Source organism: Oncorhynchus mykiss, chromosome 29 (genome assembly GCF_057628025.1).
Source record: "Oncorhynchus mykiss isolate SJ-2025 chromosome 29, ASM5762802v1, whole genome shotgun sequence".
In the NCBI taxonomy this organism is placed as follows: Eukaryota; Metazoa; Chordata; class Actinopteri; order Salmoniformes; family Salmonidae; genus Oncorhynchus; species Oncorhynchus mykiss.
In genome coordinates this window covers 44,003,197-44,025,440 of record NC_143050.1, presented here as the reverse complement: position 1 = coordinate 44,025,440, position 22,244 = coordinate 44,003,197, and the positions used below count along the sequence as shown (strand labels likewise).

The window sequence follows — 22,244 nt, the reverse complement described above, 5'->3', positions numbered from 1 at the left end:
CTGTATAGACTGAATGGTTAGAGCTAGAAACTACTGTGACCCCTCTATGGAAAGCTGGGACTCTCACGAAAACGTACATGTAATCGATTTCGCTCTATACCACTCACAGGCCACACACTCGTAGTTAGAAGGTGATGCGTTTGTGGGATGTCCCAGGACATTGTCACAAATGCCAAACTCAAGACAGTTGTCGATGACTAGTTGGTTACTCGTTTCCCATTTAACAACTAAAGCCTTGCACAAAGTAAATCACCTCACACACTGGACATCTACAATGGATTCATCAAAGTCTTCTGAGAATGAGTAAATGTCCAAACTGAAAATGAAAGCAAAGTCAGATTTTTCAAGAGAGTTGAGATTTCTGTTGGCCTGGCAATCGAGCACAGATTTCTTCCTCAGGGGTTTCTCGAAATTACATGTTCAAAACATCCTGCATTGGCCGGGAATCGAACCCAGGCCTCCCGCGTGGCAGGCGAGAATTCTACCACTGAACAACCAATGCCTTGGAATACTGAGATAATGCTGGAAATCGTATCATAAAGCTTTATCTCCAAGCATATTTTTCGCATAGTGGGCTCAGCTACATTGTTCACCCTAAAAAAAAAGCAGTCCTTTCTCCCCGTCGGGGAATTGAACCCCGGTCTCCCGCGTGACAGGCGGGGATACTCACCACTATACTAACGAGGAGCTGGTGTGGTGGACGTTTGAAAAAACGTGGAGCATTGGTACTAACTATACGTTTGCAGTGTTGGGCTTTAACACTTCTAACAAAAACATCTGTATAGACTGAATGGTTAGAGCTAGAAACTACTGTGACCCCTCTATGGAAAGCTGGGACTCTCACGAAAACGTACATGTAATCGATTTCGCTCTATACCACTCACAGGCCACACACTCGTAGTTAGAAGGTGACGCGTTTGTGGGATGTCCCAGGACATTGTCACAAATGCCAAACTCAAGACAGTTGTCGATGACTAGTTGGTTACTCGTTTCCCATTTAACAACTAAAGCCTTGCACAAAGTAAATCACCTCACACACTGGACATCTACAATGGATTCATCAAAGTCTTCTGAGAATGAGTAAATGTCCAAACTGAAAATGAAAGCAAAGTCAGATTTTTCAAGAGTCAGTTGAGATTTCTGTTGGCCTGGCAATCGAGCACAGATTTCTTCCTCAGGGGTTTCTCGAAATTACATGTTCAAAACATCCTGCATTGGCCGGGAATCGAACCCAGGACTCCCGCGTGGCAGGCGAGAATTCTACCACTGAACAACCAATGCCTTGGAATACTGAGATAATGCTGGAAATCGTATCATAAAGCTTTATCTCCAAGCATATTTTTCGCATAGTGGGCTCAGCTACATTGTTCACCCTAAAAAAAAAGCAGTCCTTTCTCCCCGTCGGGGAATTGAACCCCGGTCTCCCGCGTGACAGGCGGGGATACTCACCACTATACTAACGAGGAGCTGGTGTGGTGGACGTTTGAAAAAACGTGGAGCATTGGTACTAACTATACGTTTGCAGTGTTGGGCTTTAACACTTCTAACAAAAACATCTGTATAGACTGAATGGTTAGAGCTAGAAACTACTGTGACCCCTCTATGGAAAGCTGGGACTCTCACGAAAACGTACATGTAATCGATTTCGCTCTATACCACTCACAGGCCACACACTCGTAGTTAGAAGGTGACGCGTTTGTGGGATGTCCCAGGACATTGTCACAAATGCCAAACTCAAGACAGTTGTCGATGACTAGTTGGTTACTCGTTTCCCATTTAACAACTAAAGCCTTGCACAAAGTAAATCACCTCACACACTGGACATCTACAATGGATTCATCAAAGTCTTCTGAGAATGAGTAAATGTCCAAACTGAAAATGAAAGCAAAGTCAGATTTTTCAAGAGTCAGTTGAGATTTCTGTTGGCCTGGCAATCGAGCACAGATTTCTTCCTCAGGGGTTTCTCGAAATTACATGTTCAAAACATCCTGCATTGGCCGGGAATCGAACCCAGGACTCCCGCGTGGCAGGCGAGAATTCTACCACTGAACAACCAATGCCTTGGAATACTGAGATAATGCTGGAAATCGTATCATAAAGCTTTATCTCCAAGCATATTTTTCGCATAGTGGGCTCAGCTACATTGTTCACCCTAAAAAAAAAGCAGTCCTTTCTCCCCGTCGGGGAATTGAACCCCGGTCTCCCGCGTGACAGGCGGGGATACTCACCACTATACTAACGAGGAGCTGGTGTGGTGGACGTTTGAAAAAACGTGGAGCATTGGTACTAACTATACGTTTGCAGTGTTGGGCTTTAACACTTCTAACAAAAACATCTGTATAGACTGAATGGTTAGAGCTAGAAACTACTGTGACCCCTCTATGGAAAGCTGGGACTCTCACGAAAACGTACATGTAATCGATTTCGCTCTATACCACTCACAGGCCACACACTCGTAGTTAGAAGGTGACGCGTTTGTGGGATGTCCCAGGACATTGTCACAAATGCCAAACTCAAGACAGTTGTCGATGACTAGTTGGTTACTCGTTTCCCATTTAACAACTAAAGCCTTGCACAAAGTAAATCACCTCACACACTGGACATCTACAATGGATTCATCAAAGTCTTCTGAGAATGAGTAAATGTCCAAACTGAAAATGAAAGCAAAGTCAGATTTTTCAAGAGTCAGTTGAGATTTCTGTTGGCCTGGCAATCGAGCACAGATTTCTTCCTCAGGGGTTTCTCGAAATTACATGTTCAAAACATCCTGCATTGGCCGGGAATCGAACCCAGGACTCCCGCGTGGCAGGCGAGAATTCTACCACTGAACAACCAATGCCTTGGAATACTGAGATAATGCTGGAAATCGTATCATAAAGCTTTATCTCCAAGCATATTTTTCGCATAGTGGGCTCAGCTACATTGTTCACCCTAAAAAAAAAGCAGTCCTTTCTCCCCATCGGGGAATTGAACCCCGGTCTCCCGCGTGACAGGTGGGGATACTCACCACTATACTAACGAGGAGCTGGTGTGGTGGACGTTTGAAAAAACGTGGAGCATTGGTACTAACTATACGTTTGCAGTGTTGGGCTTTAACACTTCTAACAAAAACATCTGTATAGACTGAATGGTTAGAGCTAGAAACTACTGTGACCCCTCTATGGAAAGCTGGGACTCTCACGAAAACGTACATGTAATCGATTTCGCTCTATACCACTCACAGGCCACACACTCGTAGTTAGAAGGTGACGCGTTTGTGGGATGTCCCAGGACATTGTCACAAATGCCAAACTCAAGACAGTTGTCGATGACTAGTTGGTTACTCGTTTCCCATTTAACAACTAAAGCCTTGCACAAAGTAAATCACCTCACACACTGGACATCTACAATGGATTCATCAAAGTCTTCTGAGAATGAGTAAATGTCCAAACTGAAAATGAAAGCAAAGTCAGATTTTTCAAGAGTCAGTTGAGATTTCTGTTGGCCTGGCAATCGAGCACAGATTTCTTCCTCAGGGGTTTCTCGAAATTACATGTTCAAAACATCCTGCATTGGCCGGGAATCGAACCCAGGACTCCCGCGTGGCAGGCGAGAATTCTACCACTGAACAACCAATGCCTTGGAATACTGAGATAATGCTGGAAATCGTATCATAAAGCTTTATCTCCAAGCATATTTTTCGCATAGTGGGCTCAGCTACATTGTTCACCCTAAAAAAAAAGCAGTCCTTTCTCCCCATCGGGGAATTGAACCCCGGTCTCCCGCGTGACAGGTGGGGATACTCACCACTATACTAACGAGGAGCTGGTGTGGTGGACGTTTGAAAAAACGTGGAGCATTGGTACTAACTATACGTTTGCAGTGTTGGGCTTTAACACTTCTAACAAAAACATCTGTATAGACTGAATGGTTAGAGCTAGAAACTACTGTGACCCCTCTATGGAAAGCTGGGACTCTCACGAAAACGTACATGTAATCGATTTCGCTCTATACCACTCACAGGCCACACACTCGTAGTTAGAAGGTGACGCGTTTGTGGGATGTCCCAGGACATTGTCACAAATGCCAAACTCAAGACAGTTGTCGATGACTAGTTGGTTACTCGTTTCCCATTTAACAACTAAAGCCTTGCACAAAGTAAATCACCTCACACACTGGACATCTACAATGGATTCATCAAAGTCTTCTGAGAATGAGTAAATGTCCAAACTGAAAATGAAAGCAAAGTCAGATTTTTCAAGAGTCAGTTGAGATTTCTGTTGGCCTGGCAATCGAGCACAGATTTCTTCCTCAGGGGTTTCTCGAAATTACATGTTCAAAACATCCTGCATTGGCCGGGAATCGAACCCAGGACTCCCGCGTGGCAGGCGAGAATTCTACCACTGAACAACCAATGCCTTGGAATACTGAGATAATGCTGGAAATCGTATCATAAAGCTTTATCTCCAAGCATATTTTTCGCATAGTGGGCTCAGCTACATTGTTCACCCTAAAAAAAAAGCAGTCCTTTCTCCCCATCGGGGAATTGAACCCCGGTCTCCCGCGTGACAGGTGGGGATACTCACCACTATACTAACGAGGAGCTGGTGTGGTGGACGTTTGAAAAAACGTGGAGCATTGGTACTAACTATACGTTTGCAGTGTTGGGCTTTAACACTTCTAACAAAAACATCTGTATAGACTGAATGGTTAGAGCTAGAAACTACTGTGACCCCTCTATGGAAAGCTGGGACTCTCACGAAAACGTACATGTAATCGATTTCGCTCTATACCACTCACAGGCCACACACTCGTAGTTAGAAGGTGACGCGTTTGTGGGATGTCCCAGGACATTGTCACAAATGCCAAACTCAAGACAGTTGTCGATGACTAGTTGGTTACTCGTTTCCCATTTAACAACTAAAGCCTTGCACAAAGTAAATCACCTCACACACTGGACATCTACAATGGATTCATCAAAGTCTTCTGAGAATGAGTAAATGTCCAAACTGAAAATGAAAGCAAAGTCAGATTTTTCAAGAGAGTTGAGATTTCTGTTGGCCTGGCAATCGAGCACAGATTTCTTCCTCAGGGGTTTCTCGAAATTACATGTTCAAAACATCCTGCATTGGCCGGGAATCGAACCCAGGCCTCCCGCGTGGCAGGCGAGAATTCTACCACTGAACAACCAATGCCTTGGAATACTGAGATAATGCTGGAAATCGTATCATAAAGCTTTATCTCCAAGCATATTTTTCGCATAGTGGGCTCAGCTACATTGTTCACCCTAAAAAAAAAGCAGTCCTTTCTCCCCGTCGGGGAATTGAACCCCGGTCTCCCGCGTGACAGGCGGGGATACTCACCACTATACTAACGAGGAGCTGGTGTGGTGGACGTTTGAAAAAACGTGGAGCATTGGTACTAACTATACGTTTGCAGTGTTGGGCTTTAACACTTCTAACAAAAACATCTGTATAGACTGAATGGTTAGAGCTAGAAACTACTGTGACCCCTCTATGGAAAGCTGGGACTCTCACGAAAACGTACATGTAATCGATTTCGCTCTATACCACTCACAGGCCACACACTCGTAGTTAGAAGGTGACGCGTTTGTGGGATGTCCCAGGACATTGTCACAAATGCCAAACTCAAGACAGTTGTCGATGACTAGTTGGTTACTCGTTTCCCATTTAACAACTAAAGCCTTGCACAAAGTAAATCACCTCACACACTGGACATCTACAATGGATTCATCAAAGTCTTCTGAGAATGAGTAAATGTCCAAACTGAAAATGAAAGCAAAGTCAGATTTTTCAAGAGTCAGTTGAGATTTCTGTTGGCCTGGCAATCGAGCACAGATTTCTTCCTCAGGGGTTTCTCGAAATTACATGTTCAAAACATCCTGCATTGGCCGGGAATCGAACCCAGGACTCCCGCGTGGCAGGCGAGAATTCTACCACTGAACAACCAATGCCTTGGAATACTGAGATAATGCTGGAAATCGTATCATAAAGCTTTATCTCCAAGCATATTTTTCGCATAGTGGGCTCAGCTACATTGTTCACCCTAAAAAAAAAGCAGTCCTTTCTCCCCATCGGGGAATTGAACCCCGGTCTCCCGCGTGACAGGTGGGGATACTCACCACTATACTAACGAGGAGCTGGTGTGGTGGACGTTTGAAAAAACGTGGAGCATTGGTACTAACTATACGTTTGCAGTGTTGGGCTTTAACACTTCTAACAAAAACATCTGTATAGACTGAATGGTTAGAGCTAGAAACTACTGTGACCCCTCTATGGAAAGCTGGGACTCTCACGAAAACGTACATGTAATCGATTTCGCTCTATACCACTCACAGGCCACACACTCGTAGTTAGAAGGTGACGCGTTTGTGGGATGTCCCAGGACATTGTCACAAATGCCAAACTCAAGACAGTTGACGATGACTAGTTGGTTACTCGTTTCCCATTTAACAACTAAAGCCTTGCACAAAGTAAATCACCTCACACACTGGACATCTACAATGGATTCATCAAAGTCTTCTGAGAATGAGTAAATGTCCAAACTGAAAATGAAAGCAAAGTCAGATTTTTCAAGAGTCAGTTGAGATTTCTGTTGGCCTGGCAATCGAGCACAGATTTCTTCCTCAGGGGTTTCTCGAAATTACATGTTCAAAACATCCTGCATTGGCCGGGAATCGAACCCAGGACTCCCGCGTGGCAGGCGAGAATTCTACCACTGAACAACCAATGCCTTGGAATACTGAGATAATGCTGGAAATCGTATCATAAAGCTTTATCTCCAAGCATATTTTTCGCATAGTGGGCTCAGCTACATTGTTCACCCTAAAAAAAAAGCAGTCCTTTCTCCCCATCGGGGAATTGAACCCCGGTCTCCCGCGTGACAGGTGGGGATACTCACCACTATACTAACGAGGAGCTGGTGTGGTGGACGTTTGAAAAAACGTGGAGCATTGGTACTAACTATACGTTTGCAGTGTTGGGCTTTAACACTTCTAACAAAAACATCTGTATAGACTGAATGGTTAGAGCTAGAAACTACTGTGACCCCTCTATGGAAAGCTGGGACTCTCACGAAAACGTACATGTAATCGATTTCGCTCTATACCACTCACAGGCCACACACTCGTAGTTAGAAGGTGACGCGTTTGTGGGATGTCCCAGGACATTGTCACAAATGCCAAACTCAAGACAGTTGTCGATGACTAGTTGGTTACTCGTTTCCCATTTAACAACTAAAGCCTTGCACAAAGTAAATCACCTCACACACTGGACATCTACAATGGATTCATCAAAGTCTTCTGAGAATGAGTAAATGTCCAAACTGAAAATGAAAGCAAAGTCAGATTTTTCAAGAGAGTTGAGATTTCTGTTGGCCTGGCAATCGAGCACAGATTTCTTCCTCAGGGGTTTCTCGAAATTACATGTTCAAAACATCCTGCATTGGCCGGGAATCGAACCCAGGACTCCCGCGTGGCAGGCGAGAATTCTACCACTGAACAACCAATGCCTTGGAATACTGAGATAATGCTGGAAATCGTATCATAAAGCTTTATCTCCAAGCATATTTTTCGCATAGTGGGCTCAGCTACATTGTTCACCCTAAAAAAAAAGCAGTCCTTTCTCCCCATCGGGGAATTGAACCCCGGTCTCCCGCGTGACAGGTGGGGATACTCACCACTATACTAACGAGGAGCTGGTGTGGTGGACGTTTGAAAAAACGTGGAGCATTGGTACTAACTATACGTTTGCAGTGTTGGGCTTTAACACTTCTAACAAAAACATCTGTATAGACTGAATGGTTAGAGCTAGAAACTACTGTGACCCCTCTATGGAAAGCTGGGACTCTCACGAAAACGTACATGTAATCGATTTCGCTCTATACCACTCACAGGCCACACACTCGTAGTTAGAAGGTGACGCGTTTGTGGGATGTCCCAGGACATTGTCACAAATGCCAAACTCAAGACAGTTGTCGATGACTAGTTGGTTACTCGTTTCCCATTTAACAACTAAAGCCTTGCACAAAGTAAATCACCTCACACACTGGACATCTACAATGGATTCATCAAAGTCTTCTGAGAATGAGTAAATGTCCAAACTGAAAATGAAAGCAAAGTCAGATTTTTCAAGAGAGTTGAGATTTCTGTTGGCCTGGCAATCGAGCACAGATTTCTTCCTCAGGGGTTTCTCGAAATTACATGTTCAAAACATCCTGCATTGGCCGGGAATCGAACCCAGGCCTCCCGCGTGGCAGGCGAGAATTCTACCACTGAACAACCAATGCCTTGGAATACTGAGATAATGCTGGAAATCGTATCATAAAGCTTTATCTCCAAGCATATTTTTCGCATAGTGGGCTCAGCTACATTGTTCACCCTAAAAAAAAAGCAGTCCTTTCTCCCCATCGGGGAATTGAACCCCGGTCTCCCGCGTGACAGGTGGGGATACTCACCACTATACTAACGAGGAGCTGGTGTGGTGGACGTTTGAAAAAACGTGGAGCATTGGTACTAACTATACGTTTGCAGTGTTGGGCTTTAACACTTCTAACAAAAACATCTGTATAGACTGAATGGTTAGAGCTAGAAACTACTGTGACCCCTCTATGGAAAGCTGGGACTCTCACGAAAACGTACATGTAATCGATTTCGCTCTATACCACTCACAGGCCACACACTCGTAGTTAGAAGGTGACGCGTTTGTGGGATGTCCCAGGACATTGTCACAAATGCCAAACTCAAGACAGTTGTCGATGACTAGTTGGTTACTCGTTTCCCATTTAACAACTAAAGCCTTGCACAAAGTAAATCACCTCACACACTGGACATCTACAATGGATTCATCAAAGTCTTCTGAGAATGAGTAAATGTCCAAACTGAAAATGAAAGCAAAGTCAGATTTTTCAAGAGAGTTGAGATTTCTGTTGGCCTGGCAATCGAGCACAGATTTCTTCCTCAGGGGTTTCTCGAAATTACATGTTCAAAACATCCTGCATTGGCCGGGAATCGAACCCAGGCCTCCCGCGTGGCAGGCGAGAATTCTACCACTGAACAACCAATGCCTTGGAATACTGAGATAATGCTGGAAATCGTATCATAAAGCTTTATCTCCAAGCATATTTTTCGCATAGTGGGCTCAGCTACATTGTTCACCCTAAAAAAAAAGCAGTCCTTTCTCCCCATCGGGGAATTGAACCCCGGTCTCCCGCGTGACAGGTGGGGATACTCACCACTATACTAACGAGGAGCTGGTGTGGTGGACGTTTGAAAAAACGTGGAGCATTGGTACTAACTATACGTTTGCAGTGTTGGGCTTTAACACTTCTAACAAAAACATCTGTATAGACTGAATGGTTAGAGCTAGAAACTACTGTGACCCCTCTATGGAAAGCTGGGACTCTCACGAAAACGTACATGTAATCGATTTCGCTCTATACCACTCACAGGCCACACACTCGTAGTTAGAAGGTGACGTGTTTGTGGGATGTCCCAGGACATTGTCACAAATGCCAAACTCAAGACAGTTGTCGATGACTAGTTGGTTACTCGTTTCCCATTTAACAACTAAAGCCTTGCACAAAGTAAATCACCTCACACACTGGACATCTACAATGGATTCATCAAAGTCTTCTGAGAATGAGTAAATGTCCAAACTGAAAATGAAAGCAAAGTCAGATTTTTCAAGAGAGTTGAGATTTCTGTTGGCCTGGCAATCGAGCACAGATTTCTTCCTCAGGGGTTTCTCGAAATTACATGTTCAAAACATCCTGCATTGGCCGGGAATCGAACCCAGGCCTCCCGCGTGGCAGGCGAGAATTCTACCACTGAACAACCAATGCCTTGGAATACTGAGATAATGCTGGAAATCGTATCATAAAGCTTTATCTCCAAGCATATTTTTCGCATAGTGGGCTCAGCTACATTGTTCACCCTAAAAAAAAAGCAGTCCTTTCTCCCCGTCGGGGAATTGAACCCCGGTCTCCCGCGTGACAGGCGGGGATACTCACCACTATACTAACGAGGAGCTGGTGTGGTGGACGTTTGAAAAAACGTGGAGCATTGGTACTAACTATACGTTTGCAGTGTTGGGCTTTAACACTTCTAACAAAAACATCTGTATAGACTGAATGGTTAGAGCTAGAAACTACTGTGACCCCTCTATGGAAAGCTGGGACTCTCACGAAAACGTACATGTAATCGATTTCGCTCTATACCACTCACAGGCCACACACTCGTAGTTAGAAGGTGACGCGTTTGTGGGATGTCCCAGGACATTGTCACAAATGCCAAACTCAAGACAGTTGTCGATGACTAGTTGGTTACTCGTTTCCCATTTAACAACTAAAGCCTTGCACAAAGTAAATCACCTCACACACTGGACATCTACAATGGATTCATCAAAGTCTTCTGAGAATGAGTAAATGTCCAAACTGAAAATGAAAGCAAAGTCAGATTTTTCAAGAGAGTTGAGATTTCTGTTGGCCTGGCAATCGAGCACAGATTTCTTCCTCAGGGGTTTCTCGAAATTACATGTTCAAAACATCCTGCATTGGCCGGGAATCGAACCCAGGCCTCCCGCGTGGCAGGCGAGAATTCTACCACTGAACAACCAATGCCTTGGAATACTGAGATAATGCTGGAAATCGTATCATAAAGCTTTATCTCCAAGCATATTTTTCGCATAGTGGGCTCAGCTACATTGTTCACCCTAAAAAAAAAGCAGTCCTTTTTCCCCGTCGGGGAATTGAACCCCGGTCTCCCGCGTGACAGGCGGGGATACTCACCACTATACTAACGAGGAGCTGGTGTGGTGGACGTTTGAAAAAACGTGGAGCATTGGTACTAACTATACGTTTGCAGTGTTGGGCTTTAACACTTCTAACAAAAACATCTGTATAGACTGAATGGTTAGAGCTAGAAACTACTGTGACCCCTCTATGGAAAGCTGGGACTCTCACGAAAACGTACATGTAATCGATTTCGCTCTATACCAATCACAGGCCACACACTCGTAGTTAGAAGGTGACGCGTTTGTGGGATGTCCCAGGACATTGTCACAAATGCCAAACTCAAGACAGTTGTCGATGACTAGTTGGTTACTCGTTTCCCATTTAACAACTAAAGCCTTGCACAAAGTAAATCACCTCACACACTGGACATCTACAATGGATTCATCAAAGTCTTCTGAGAATGAGTAAATGTCCAAACTGAAAATGAAAGCAAAGTCAGATTTTTCAAGAGAGTTGAGATTTCTGTTGGCCTGGCAATCGAGCACAGATTTCTTCCTCAGGGGTTTCTCGAAATTACATGTTCAAAACATCCTGCATTGGCCGGGAATCGAACCCAGGCCTCCCGCGTGGCAGGCGAGAATTCTACCACTGAACAACCAATGCCTTGGAATACTGAGATAATGCTGGAAATCGTATCATAAAGCTTTATCTCCAAGCATATTTTTCGCATAGTGGGCTCAGCTACATTGTTCACCCTAAAAAAAAAGCAGTCCTTTCTCCCCGTCGGGGAATTGAACCCCGGTCTCCCGCGTGACAGGCGGGGATACTCACCACTATACTAACGAGGAGCTGGTGTGGTGGACGTTTGAAAAAACGTGGAGCATTGGTACTAACTATACGTTTGTAGTGTTGGGCTTTAACACTTCTAACAAAAACATCTGTATAGACTGAATGGTTAGAGCTAGAAACTACTGTGACCCCTCTATGGAAAGCTGGGACTCTCACGAAAACGTACATGTAATCGATTTCGCTCTATACCACTCACAGGCCACACACTCGTAGTTAGAAGGTGACGCGTTTGTGGGATGTCCCAGGACATTGTCACAAATGCCAAACTCAAGACAGTTGTCGATGACTAGTTGGTTACTCGTTTCCCATTTAACAACTAAAGCCTTGCACAAAGTAAATCACCTCACACACTGGACATCTACAATGGATTCATCAAAGTCTTCTGAGAATGAGTAAATGTCCAAACTGAAAATGAAAGCAAAGTCAGATTTTTCAAGAGAGTTGAGATTTCTGTTGGCCTGGCAATCGAGCACAGATTTCTTCCTCAGGGGTTTCTCGAAATTACATGTTCAAAACATCCTGCATTGGCCGGGAATCGAACCCAGGCCTCCCGCGTGGCAGGCGAGAATTCTACCACTGAACAACCAATGCCTTGGAATACTGAGATAATGCTGGAAATCGTATCATAAAGCTTTATCTCCAAGCATATTTTTCGCATAGTGGGCTCAGCTACATTGTTCACCCTAAAAAAAAAGCAGTCCTTTCTCCCCGTCGGGGAATTGAACCCCGGTCTCCCGCGTGACAGGCGGGGATACTCACCACTATACTAACGAGGAGCTGGTGTGGTGGACGTTTGAAAAAACGTGGAGCATTGGTACTAACTATACGTTTGCAGTGTTGGGCTTTAACACTTCTAACAAAAACATCTGTATAGACTGAATGGTTAGAGCTAGAAACTACTGTGACCCCTCTATGGAAAGCTGGGACTCTCACGAAAACGTACATGTAATCGATTTCGCTCTATACCACTCACAGGCCACACACTCGTAGTTAGAAGGTGACGCGTTTGTGGGATGTCCCAGGACATTGTCACAAATGCCAAACTCAAGACAGTTGTCGATGACTAGTTGGTTACTCGTTTCCCATTTAACAACTAAAGCCTTGCACAAAGTAAATCACCTCACACACTGGACATCTACAATGGATTCATCAAAGTCTTCTGAGAATGAGTAAATGTCCAAACTGAAAATGAAAGCAAAGTCAGATTTTTCAAGAGAGTTGAGATTTCTGTTGGCCTGGCAATCGAGCACAGATTTCTTCCTCAGGGGTTTCTCGAAATTACATGTTCAAAACATCCTGCATTGGCCGGGAATCGAACCCAGGCCTCCCGCGTGGCAGGCGAGAATTCTACCACTGAACAACCAATGCCTTGGAATACTGAGATAATGCTGGAAATCGTATCATAAAGCTTTATCTCCAAGCATATTTTTCGCATAGTGGGCTCAGCTACATTGTTCACCCTAAAAAAAAAGCAGTCCTTTCTCCCCATCGGGGAATTGAACCCCGGTCTCCCGCGTGACAGGTGGGGATACTCACCACTATACTAACGAGGAGCTGGTGTGGTGGACGTTTGAAAAAACGTGGAGCATTGGTACTAACTATACGTTTGCAGTGTTGGGCTTTAACACTTCTAACAAAAACATCTGTATAGACTGAATGGTTAGAGCTAGAAACTACTGTGACCCCTCTATGGAAAGCTGGGACTCTCACGAAAACGTACATGTAATCGATTTCGCTCTATACCACTCACAGGCCACACACTCGTAGTTAGAAGGTGACGTGTTTGTGGGATGTCCCAGGACATTGTCACAAATGCCAAACTCAAGACAGTTGTCGATGACTAGTTGGTTACTCGTTTCCCATTTAACAACTAAAGCCTTGCACAAAGTAAATCACCTCACACACTGGACATCTACAATGGATTCATCAAAGTCTTCTGAGAATGAGTAAATGTCCAAACTGAAAATGAAAGCAAAGTCAGATTTTTCAAGAGAGTTGAGATTTCTGTTGGCCTGGCAATCGAGCACAGATTTCTTCCTCAGGGGTTTCTCGAAATTACATGTTCAAAACATCCTGCATTGGCCGGGAATCGAACCCAGGCCTCCCGCGTGGCAGGCGAGAATTCTACCACTGAACAACCAATGCCTTGGAATACTGAGATAATGCTGGAAATCGTATCATAAAGCTTTATCTCCAAGCATATTTTTCGCATAGTGGGCTCAGCTACATTGTTCACCCTAAAAAAAAAGCAGTCCTTTCTCCCCGTCGGGGAATTGAACCCCGGTCTCCCGCGTGACAGGCGGGGATACTCACCACTATACTAACGAGGAGCTGGTGTGGTGGACGTTTGAAAAAACGTGGAGCATTGGTACTAACTATACGTTTGCAGTGTTGGGCTTTAACACTTCTAACAAAAACATCTGTATAGACTGAATGGTTAGAGCTAGAAACTACTGTGACCCCTCTATGGAAAGCTGGGACTCTCACGAAAACGTACATGTAATCGATTTCGCTCTATACCACTCACAGGCCACACACTCGTAGTTAGAAGGTGACGCGTTTGTGGGATGTCCCAGGACATTGTCACAAATGCCAAACTCAAGACAGTTGTCGATGACTAGTTGGTTACTCGTTTCCCATTTAACAACTAAAGCCTTGCACAAAGTAAATCACCTCACACACTGGACATCTACAATGGATTCATCAAAGTCTTCTGAGAATGAGTAAATGTCCAAACTGAAAATGAAAGCAAAGTCAGATTTTTCAAGAGAGTTGAGATTTCTGTTGGCCTGGCAATCGAGCACAGATTTCTTCCTCAGGGGTTTCTCGAAATTACATGTTCAAAACATCCTGCATTGGCCGGGAATCGAACCCAGGCCTCCCGCGTGGCAGGCGAGAATTCTACCACTGAACAACCAATGCCTTGGAATACTGAGATAATGCTGGAAATCGTATCATAAAGCTTTATCTCCAAGCATATTTTTCGCATAGTGGGCTCAGCTACATTGTTCACCCTAAAAAAAAAGCAGTCCTTTTTCCCCGTCGGGGAATTGAACCCCGGTCTCCCGCGTGACAGGCGGGGATACTCACCACTATACTAACGAGGAGCTGGTGTGGTGGACGTTTGAAAAAACGTGGAGCATTGGTACTAACTATACGTTTGCAGTGTTGGGCTTTAACACTTCTAACAAAAACATCTGTATAGACTGAATGGTTAGAGCTAGAAACTACTGTGACCCCTCTATGGAAAGCTGGGACTCTCACGAAAACGTACATGTAATCGATTTCGCTCTATACCAATCACAGGCCACACACTCGTAGTTAGAAGGTGACGCGTTTGTGGGATGTCCCAGGACATTGTCACAAATGCCAAACTCAAGACAGTTGTCGATGACTAGTTGGTTACTCGTTTCCCATTTAACAACTAAAGCCTTGCACAAAGTAAATCACCTCACACACTGGACATCTACAATGGATTCATCAAAGTCTTCTGAGAATGAGTAAATGTCCAAACTGAAAATGAAAGCAAAGTCAGATTTTTCAAGAGAGTTGAGATTTCTGTTGGCCTGGCAATCGAGCACAGATTTCTTCCTCAGGGGTTTCTCGAAATTACATGTTCAAAACATCCTGCATTGGCCGGGAATCGAACCCAGGCCTCCCGCGTGGCAGGCGAGAATTCTACCACTGAACAACCAATGCCTTGGAATACTGAGATAATGCTGGAAATCGTATCATAAAGCTTTATCTCCAAGCATATTTTTCGCATAGTGGGCTCAGCTACATTGTTCACCCTAAAAAAAAAGCAGTCCTTTCTCCCCGTCGGGGAATTGAACCCCGGTCTCCCGCGTGACAGGCGGGGATACTCACCACTATACTAACGAGGAGCTGGTGTGGTGGACGTTTGAAAAAACGTGGAGCATTGGTACTAACTATACGTTTGTAGTGTTGGGCTTTAACACTTCTAACAAAAACATCTGTATAGACTGAATGGTTAGAGCTAGAAACTACTGTGACCCCTCTATGGAAAGCTGGGACTCTCACGAAAACGTACATGTAATCGATTTCGCTCTATACCACTCACAGGCCACACACTCGTAGTTAGAAGGTGACGCGTTTGTGGGATGTCCCAGGACATTGTCACAAATGCCAAACTCAAGACAGTTGTCGATGACTAGTTGGTTACTCGTTTCCCATTTAACAACTAAAGCCTTGCACAAAGTAAATCACCTCACACACTGGACATCTACAATGGATTCATCAAAGTCTTCTGAGAATGAGTAAATGTCCAAACTGAAAATGAAAGCAAAGTCAGATTTTTCAAGAGAGTTGAGATTTCTGTTGGCCTGGCAATCGAGCACAGATTTCTTCCTCAGGGGTTTCTCGAAATTACATGTTCAAAACATCCTGCATTGGCCGGGAATCGAACCCAGGCCTCCCGCGTGGCAGGCGAGAATTCTACCACTGAACAACCAATGCCTTGGAATACTGAGATAATGCTGGAAATCGTATCATAAAGCTTTATCTCCAAGCATATTTTTCGCATAGTGGGCTCAGCTACATTGTTCACCCTAAAAAAAAAGCAGTCCTTTCTCCCCGTCGGGGAATTGAACCCCGGTCTCCCGCGTGACAGGCGGGGATACTCACCACTATACTAACGAGGAGCTGGTGTGGTGGACGTTTGAAAAAACGTGGAGCATTGGTACTAACTATACGTTTGCAGTGTTGGGCTTTAACACTTCTAACAAAAACATCTGTATAGACTGAATGGTTAGAGCTAGAAACTACTGTGACCCCTCTATGGAAAGCTGGGACTCTCACGAAAACGTACATGTAATCGATTTCGCTCTATACCACTCACAGGCCACACACTCGTAGTTAGAAGGTGACGCGTTTGTGGGATGTCCCAGGACATTGTCACAAATGCCAAACTCAAGACAGTTGTCGATGACTAGTTGGTTACTCGTTTCCCATTTAACAACTAAAGCCTTGCACAAAGTAAATCACCTCACACACTGGACATCTACAATGGATTCATCAAAGTCTTCTGAGAATGAGTAAATGTCCAAACTGAAAATGAAAGCAAAGTCAGATTTTTCAAGAGAGTTGAGATTTCTGTTGGCCTGGCAATCGAGCACAGATTTCTTCCTCAGGGGTTTCTCGAAATTACATGTTCAAAACATCCTGCATTGGCCGGGAATCGAACCCAGGCCTCCCGCGTGGCAGGCGAGAATTCTACCACTGAACAACCAATGCCTTGGAATACTGAGATAATGCTGGAAATCGTATCATAAAGCTTTATCTCCAAGCATATTTTTCGCATAGTGGGCTCAGCTACATTGTTCACCCTAAAAAAAAAGCAGTCCTTTCTCCCCGTCGGGGAATTGAACCCCGGTCTCCCGCGTGACAGGCGGGGATACTCACCACTATACTAACGAGGAGCTGGTGTGGTGGACGTTTGAAAAAACGTGGAGCATTGGTACTAACTATACGTTTGTAGTGTTGGGCTTTAACACTTCTAACAAAAACATCTGTATAGACTGAATGGTTAGAGCTAGAAACTACTGTGACCCCTCTATGGAAAGCTGGGACTCTCACGAAAACGTACATGTAATCGATTTCGCTCTATACCACTCACAGGCCACACACTCGTAGTTAGAAGGTGACGCGTTTGTGGGATGTCCCAGGACATTGTCACAAATGCCAAACTCAAGACAGTTGTCGATGACTAGTTGGTTACTCGTTTCCCATTTAACAACTAAAGCCTTGCACAAAGTAAATCACCTCACACACTGGACATCTACAATGGATTCATCAAAGTCTTCTGAGAATGAGTAAATGTCCAAACTGAAAATGAAAGCAAAGTCAGATTTTTCAAGAGAGTTGAGATTTCTGTTGGCCTGGCAATCGAGCACAGATTTCTTCCTCAGGGGTTTCTCGAAATTACATGTTCAAAACATCCTGCATTGGCCGGGAATCGAACCCAGGCCTCCCGCGTGGCAGGCGAGAATTCTACCACTGAACAACCAATGCCTTGGAATACTGAGATAATGCTGGAAATCGTATCATAAAGCTTTATCTCCAAGCATATTTTTCGCATAGTGGGCTCAGCTACATTGTTCACCCTAAAAAAAAATCTGTCCTTTCTCCCCGTCGGGGAATTGAACCCCGGTCTCCCGCGTGACAGGCGGGGATACTCACCACTATACTAACGAGGAGCTGGTGTGGTGGACGTTTGAAAAAACGTGGAGCATTGGTACTAACTATACGTTTGCAGTGTTGGGCTTTAACACTTCTAACAAAAACATCTGTATAGACTGAATGGTTAGAGCTAGAAACTACTGTGACCCCTCTATGGAAAGCTGGGACTCTCACGAAAACGTACATGTAATCGATTTCGCTCTATACCACTCACAGGCCACACACTCGTAGTTAGAAGGTGACGCGTTTGTGGGATGTCCCAGGACATTGTCACAAATGCCAAACTCAAGACAGTTGTCGATGACTAGTTGGTTACTCGTTTCCCATTTAACAACTAAAGCCTTGCACAAAGTAAATCACCTCACACACTGGACATCTACAATGGATTCATCAAAGTCTTCTGAGAATGAGTAAATGTCCAAACTGAAAATGAAAGCAAAGTCAGATTTTTCAAGAGAGTTGAGATTTCTGTTGGCCTGGCAATCGAGCACAGATTTCTTCCTCAGGGGTTTCTCGAAATTACATGTTCAAAACATCCTGCATTGGCCGGGAATCGAACCCAGGCCTCCCGCGTGGCAGGCGAGAATTCTACCACTGAACAACCAATGCCTTGGAATACTGAGATAATGCTGGAAATCGTATCATAAAGCTTTATCTCCAAGCATATTTTTCGCATAGTGGGCTCAGCTACATTGTTCACCCTAAAAAAAAAGCAGTCCTTTCTCCCCGTCGGGGAATTGAACCCCGGTCTCCCGCGTGACAGGCGGGGATACTCACCACTATACTAACGAGGAGCTGGTGTGGTGGACGTTTGAAAAAACGTGGAGCATTGGTACTAACTATACGTTTGCAGTGTTGGGCTTTAACACTTCTAACAAAAACATCTGTATAGACTGAATGGTTAGAGCTAGAAACTACTGTGACCCCTCTATGGAAAGCTGGGACTCTCACGAAAACGTACATGTAATCGATTTCGCTCTATACCACTCACAGGCCACACACTCGTAGTTAGAAGGTGACGCGTTTGTGGGATGTCCCAGGACATTGTCACAAATGCCAAACTCAAGACAGTTGTCGATGACTAGTTGGTTACTCGTTTCCCATTTAACAACTAAAGCCTTGCACAAAGTAAATCACCTCACACACTGGACATCTACAATGGATTCATCAAAGTCTTCTGAGAATGAGTAAATGTCCAAACTGAAAATGAAAGCAAAGTCAGATTTTTCAAGAGAGTTGAGATTTCTGTTGGCCTGGCAATCGAGCACAGATTTCTTCCTCAGGGGTTTCTCGAAATTACATGTTCAAAACATCCTGCATTGGCCGGGAATCGAACCCAGGCCTCCCGCGTGGCAGGCGAGAATTCTACCACTGAACAACCAATGCCTTGGAATACTGAGATAATGCTGGAAATCGTATCATAAAGCTTTATCTCCAAGCATATTTTTCGCATAGTGGGCTCAGCTACATTGTTCACCCTAAAAAAAAAGCAGTCCTTTCTCCCCGTCGGGGAATTGAACCCCGGTCTCCCGCGTGACAGGCGGGGATACTCACCACTATACTAACGAGGAGCTGGTGTGGTGGACGTTTGAAAAAACGTGGAGCATTGGTACTAACTATACGTTTGCAGTGTTGGGCTTTAACACTTCTAACAAAAACATCTGTATAGACTGAATGGTTAGAGCTAGAAACTACTGTGACCCCTCTATGGAAAGCTGGGACTCTCACGAAAACGTACATGTAATCGATTTCGCTCTATACCACTCACAGGCCACACACTCGTAGTTAGAAGGTGACGCGTTTGTGGGATGTCCCAGGACATTGTCACAAATGCCAAACTCAAGACAGTTGTCGATGACTAGTTGGTTACTCGTTTCCCATTTAACAACTAAAGCCTTGCACAAAGTAAATCACCTCACACACTGGACATCTACAATGGATTCATCAAAGTCTTCTGAGAATGAGTAAATGTCCAAACTGAAAATGAAAGCAAAGTCAGATTTTTCAAGAGAGTTGAGATTTCTGTTGGCCTGGCAATCGAGCACAGATTTCTTCCTCAGGGGTTTCTCGAAATTACATGTTCAAAACATCCTGCATTGGCCGGGAATCGAACCCAGACCTCCCGCGTGGCAGGCGAGAATTCTACCACTGAACAACCAATGCCTTGGAATACTGAGATAATGCTGGAAATCGTATCATAAAGCTTTATCTCCAAGCATATTTTTCGCATAGTGGGCTCAGCTACATTGTTCACCCTAAAAAAAAATCAGTCCTTTCTCCCCGTCGGGGAATTGAACCCCGGTCTCCCGCGTGACAGGCCGGGATACTCACCACTATACTAACGAGGAGCTGGTGTGGTGGACGTTTGAAAAAACGTGGAGCATTGGTACTAACTATACGTTTGCAGTGTTGGGCTTTAACACTTCTAACAAAAACATCTGTATAGACTGAATGGTTAGAGCTAGAAACTACTGTGACCCCTCTATGGAAAGCTGGGACTCTCACGAAAACGTACATGTAATCGATTTCGCTCTATACCACTCACAGGCCACACACTCGTAGTTAGAAGGTGACGTGTTTGTGGGATGTCCCAGGACATTGTCACAAATGCCAAACTCAAGACAGTTGTCGATGACTAGTTGGTTACTCGTTTCCCATTTAACAACTAAAGCCTTGCACAAAGTAAATCACCTCACACACTGGACATCTACAATGGATTCATCAAAGTCTTCTGAGAATGAGTAAATGTCCAAACTGAAAATGAAAGCAAAGTCAGATTTTTCAAGAGAGTTGAGATTTCTGTTGGCCTGGCAATCGAGCACAGATTTCTTCCTCAGGGGTTTCTCGAAATTACATGTTCAAAACATCCTGCATTGGCCGGGAATCGAACCCAGGCCTCCCGCGTGGCAGGCGAGAATTCTACCACTGAACAACCAATGCCTTGGAATACTGAGATAATGCTGGAAATCGTATCATAAAGCTTTATCTCCAAGCATATTTTTCGCATAGTGGGCTCAGCTACATTGTTCACCCTAAAAAAAAAGCAGTCCTTTCTCCCCGTCGGGGAATTGAACCCCGGTCTCCCGCGTGACAGGCGGGGATACTCACCACTATACTAACGAGGAGCTGGTGTGGTGGACGTTTGAAAAAACGTGGAGCATTGGTACTAACTATACGTTTGCAGTGTTGGGCTTTAACACTTCTAACAAAAACATCTGTATAGACTGAATGGTTAGAGCTAGAAACTACTGTGACCCCTCTATGGAAAGCTGGGACTCTCACGAAAACGTACATGTAATCGATTTCGCTCTATACCACTCACAGGCCACACACTCGTAGTTAGAAGGTGACGCGTTTGTGGGATGTCCCAGGACATTGTCACAAATGCCAAACTCAAGACAGTTGTCGATGACTAGTTGGTTACTCGTTTCCCATTTAACAACTAAAGCCTTGCACAAAGTAAATCACCTCACACACTGGACATCTACAATGGATTCATCAAAGTCTTCTGAGAATGAGTAAATGTCCAAACTGAAAATGAAAGCAAAGTCAGATTTTTCAAGAGAGTTGAGATTTCTGTTGGCCTGGCAATCGAGCACAGATTTCTTCCTCAGGGGTTTCTCGAAATTACATGTTCAAAACATCCTGCATTGGCCGGGAATCGAACCCAGGCCTCCCGCGTGGCAGGCGAGAATTCTACCACTGAACAACCAATGCCTTGGAATACTGCGATAATGCTGGAAATCGTATCATAAAGCTTTATCTCCAAGCATATTTTTCGCATAGTGGGCTCAGCTACATTGTTCACCCTAAAAAAAAATCAGTCCTTTCTCCCCGTCGGGGAATTGAACCCCGGTCTCCCGCGTGACAGGCCGGGATACTCACCACTATACTAACGAGGAGCTGGTGTGGTGGACGTTTGAAAAAACGTGGAGCATTGGTACTAACTATACGTTTGCAGTGTTGGGCTTTAACACTTCTAACAAAAACATCTGTATAGACTGAATGGTTAGAGCTAGAAACTACTGTGACCCCTCTATGGAAAGCTGGGACTCTCACGAAAACGTACATGTAATCGATTTCGCTCTATACCACTCACAGGCCACACACTCGTAGTTAGAAGGTGACGTGTTTGTGGGATGTCCCAGGACATTGTCACAAATGCCAAACTCAAGACAGTTGTCGATGACTAGTTGGTTACTCGTTTCCCATTTAACAACTAAAGCCTTGCACAAAGTAAATCACCTCACACACTGGACATCTACAATGGATTCATCAAAGTCTTCTGAGAATGAGTAAATGTCCAAACTGAAAATGAAAGCAAAGTCAGATTTTTCAAGAGAGTTGAGATTTCTGTTGGCCTGGCAATCGAGCACAGATTTCTTCCTCAGGGGTTTCTCGAAATTACATGTTCAAAACATCCTGCATTGGCCGGGAATCGAACCCAGGCCTCCCGCGTGGCAGGC

At 44.5% G+C, this 22,244-nt stretch overlaps 17 non-coding genes across 17 annotated transcripts; all 17 read right to left on the bottom strand.

Moving 5' to 3' along the window:
- Window positions 1-615: 615 nt before the first annotated feature.
- Window positions 616-687, bottom strand: trnad-guc (transfer RNA aspartic acid (anticodon GUC)). The gene has a single exon. It is a non-coding gene; the product is annotated as a tRNA-Asp (tRNA).
- Window positions 688-1,394: 707 nt separating this feature from the next.
- trnad-guc (transfer RNA aspartic acid (anticodon GUC)) lies at window positions 1,395-1,466 on the bottom strand. Its single transcript has one exon. It is a non-coding gene; the product is annotated as a tRNA-Asp (tRNA).
- A 707-nt stretch (window positions 1,467-2,173) lies between these two features.
- Window positions 2,174-2,245, bottom strand: trnad-guc (transfer RNA aspartic acid (anticodon GUC)). The gene has a single exon. It is a non-coding gene; the product is annotated as a tRNA-Asp (tRNA).
- Window positions 2,246-5,287: 3,042 nt separating this feature from the next.
- Window positions 5,288-5,359, bottom strand: trnad-guc (transfer RNA aspartic acid (anticodon GUC)). The gene has a single exon. It is a non-coding gene; the product is annotated as a tRNA-Asp (tRNA).
- A 4,594-nt stretch (window positions 5,360-9,953) lies between these two features.
- Window positions 9,954-10,025, bottom strand: trnad-guc (transfer RNA aspartic acid (anticodon GUC)). The gene has a single exon. It is a non-coding gene; the product is annotated as a tRNA-Asp (tRNA).
- A 705-nt stretch (window positions 10,026-10,730) lies between these two features.
- On the bottom strand, window positions 10,731-10,802 carry trnad-guc (transfer RNA aspartic acid (anticodon GUC)). Its single transcript has one exon. It is a non-coding gene; the product is annotated as a tRNA-Asp (tRNA).
- A 705-nt stretch (window positions 10,803-11,507) lies between these two features.
- Window positions 11,508-11,579, bottom strand: trnad-guc (transfer RNA aspartic acid (anticodon GUC)). Its single transcript has one exon. It is a non-coding gene; the product is annotated as a tRNA-Asp (tRNA).
- A 705-nt stretch (window positions 11,580-12,284) lies between these two features.
- Window positions 12,285-12,356, bottom strand: trnad-guc (transfer RNA aspartic acid (anticodon GUC)). Its single transcript has one exon. It is a non-coding gene; the product is annotated as a tRNA-Asp (tRNA).
- Window positions 12,357-13,838: 1,482 nt separating this feature from the next.
- trnad-guc (transfer RNA aspartic acid (anticodon GUC)) lies at window positions 13,839-13,910 on the bottom strand. Its single transcript has one exon. It is a non-coding gene; the product is annotated as a tRNA-Asp (tRNA).
- A 705-nt stretch (window positions 13,911-14,615) lies between these two features.
- Window positions 14,616-14,687, bottom strand: trnad-guc (transfer RNA aspartic acid (anticodon GUC)). Its single transcript has one exon. It is a non-coding gene; the product is annotated as a tRNA-Asp (tRNA).
- Window positions 14,688-15,392: 705 nt separating this feature from the next.
- On the bottom strand, window positions 15,393-15,464 carry trnad-guc (transfer RNA aspartic acid (anticodon GUC)). Its single transcript has one exon. It is a non-coding gene; the product is annotated as a tRNA-Asp (tRNA).
- Window positions 15,465-16,169: 705 nt separating this feature from the next.
- trnad-guc (transfer RNA aspartic acid (anticodon GUC)) lies at window positions 16,170-16,241 on the bottom strand. Its single transcript has one exon. It is a non-coding gene; the product is annotated as a tRNA-Asp (tRNA).
- A 705-nt stretch (window positions 16,242-16,946) lies between these two features.
- trnad-guc (transfer RNA aspartic acid (anticodon GUC)) lies at window positions 16,947-17,018 on the bottom strand. Its single transcript has one exon. It is a non-coding gene; the product is annotated as a tRNA-Asp (tRNA).
- A 705-nt stretch (window positions 17,019-17,723) lies between these two features.
- On the bottom strand, window positions 17,724-17,795 carry trnad-guc (transfer RNA aspartic acid (anticodon GUC)). The gene has a single exon. It is a non-coding gene; the product is annotated as a tRNA-Asp (tRNA).
- A 705-nt stretch (window positions 17,796-18,500) lies between these two features.
- On the bottom strand, window positions 18,501-18,572 carry trnad-guc (transfer RNA aspartic acid (anticodon GUC)). Its single transcript has one exon. It is a non-coding gene; the product is annotated as a tRNA-Asp (tRNA).
- A 705-nt stretch (window positions 18,573-19,277) lies between these two features.
- On the bottom strand, window positions 19,278-19,349 carry trnad-guc (transfer RNA aspartic acid (anticodon GUC)). The gene has a single exon. It is a non-coding gene; the product is annotated as a tRNA-Asp (tRNA).
- A 1,482-nt stretch (window positions 19,350-20,831) lies between these two features.
- Window positions 20,832-20,903, bottom strand: trnad-guc (transfer RNA aspartic acid (anticodon GUC)). The gene has a single exon. It is a non-coding gene; the product is annotated as a tRNA-Asp (tRNA).
- Between the last annotated feature and the right edge of the window lie 1,341 nt (window positions 20,904-22,244).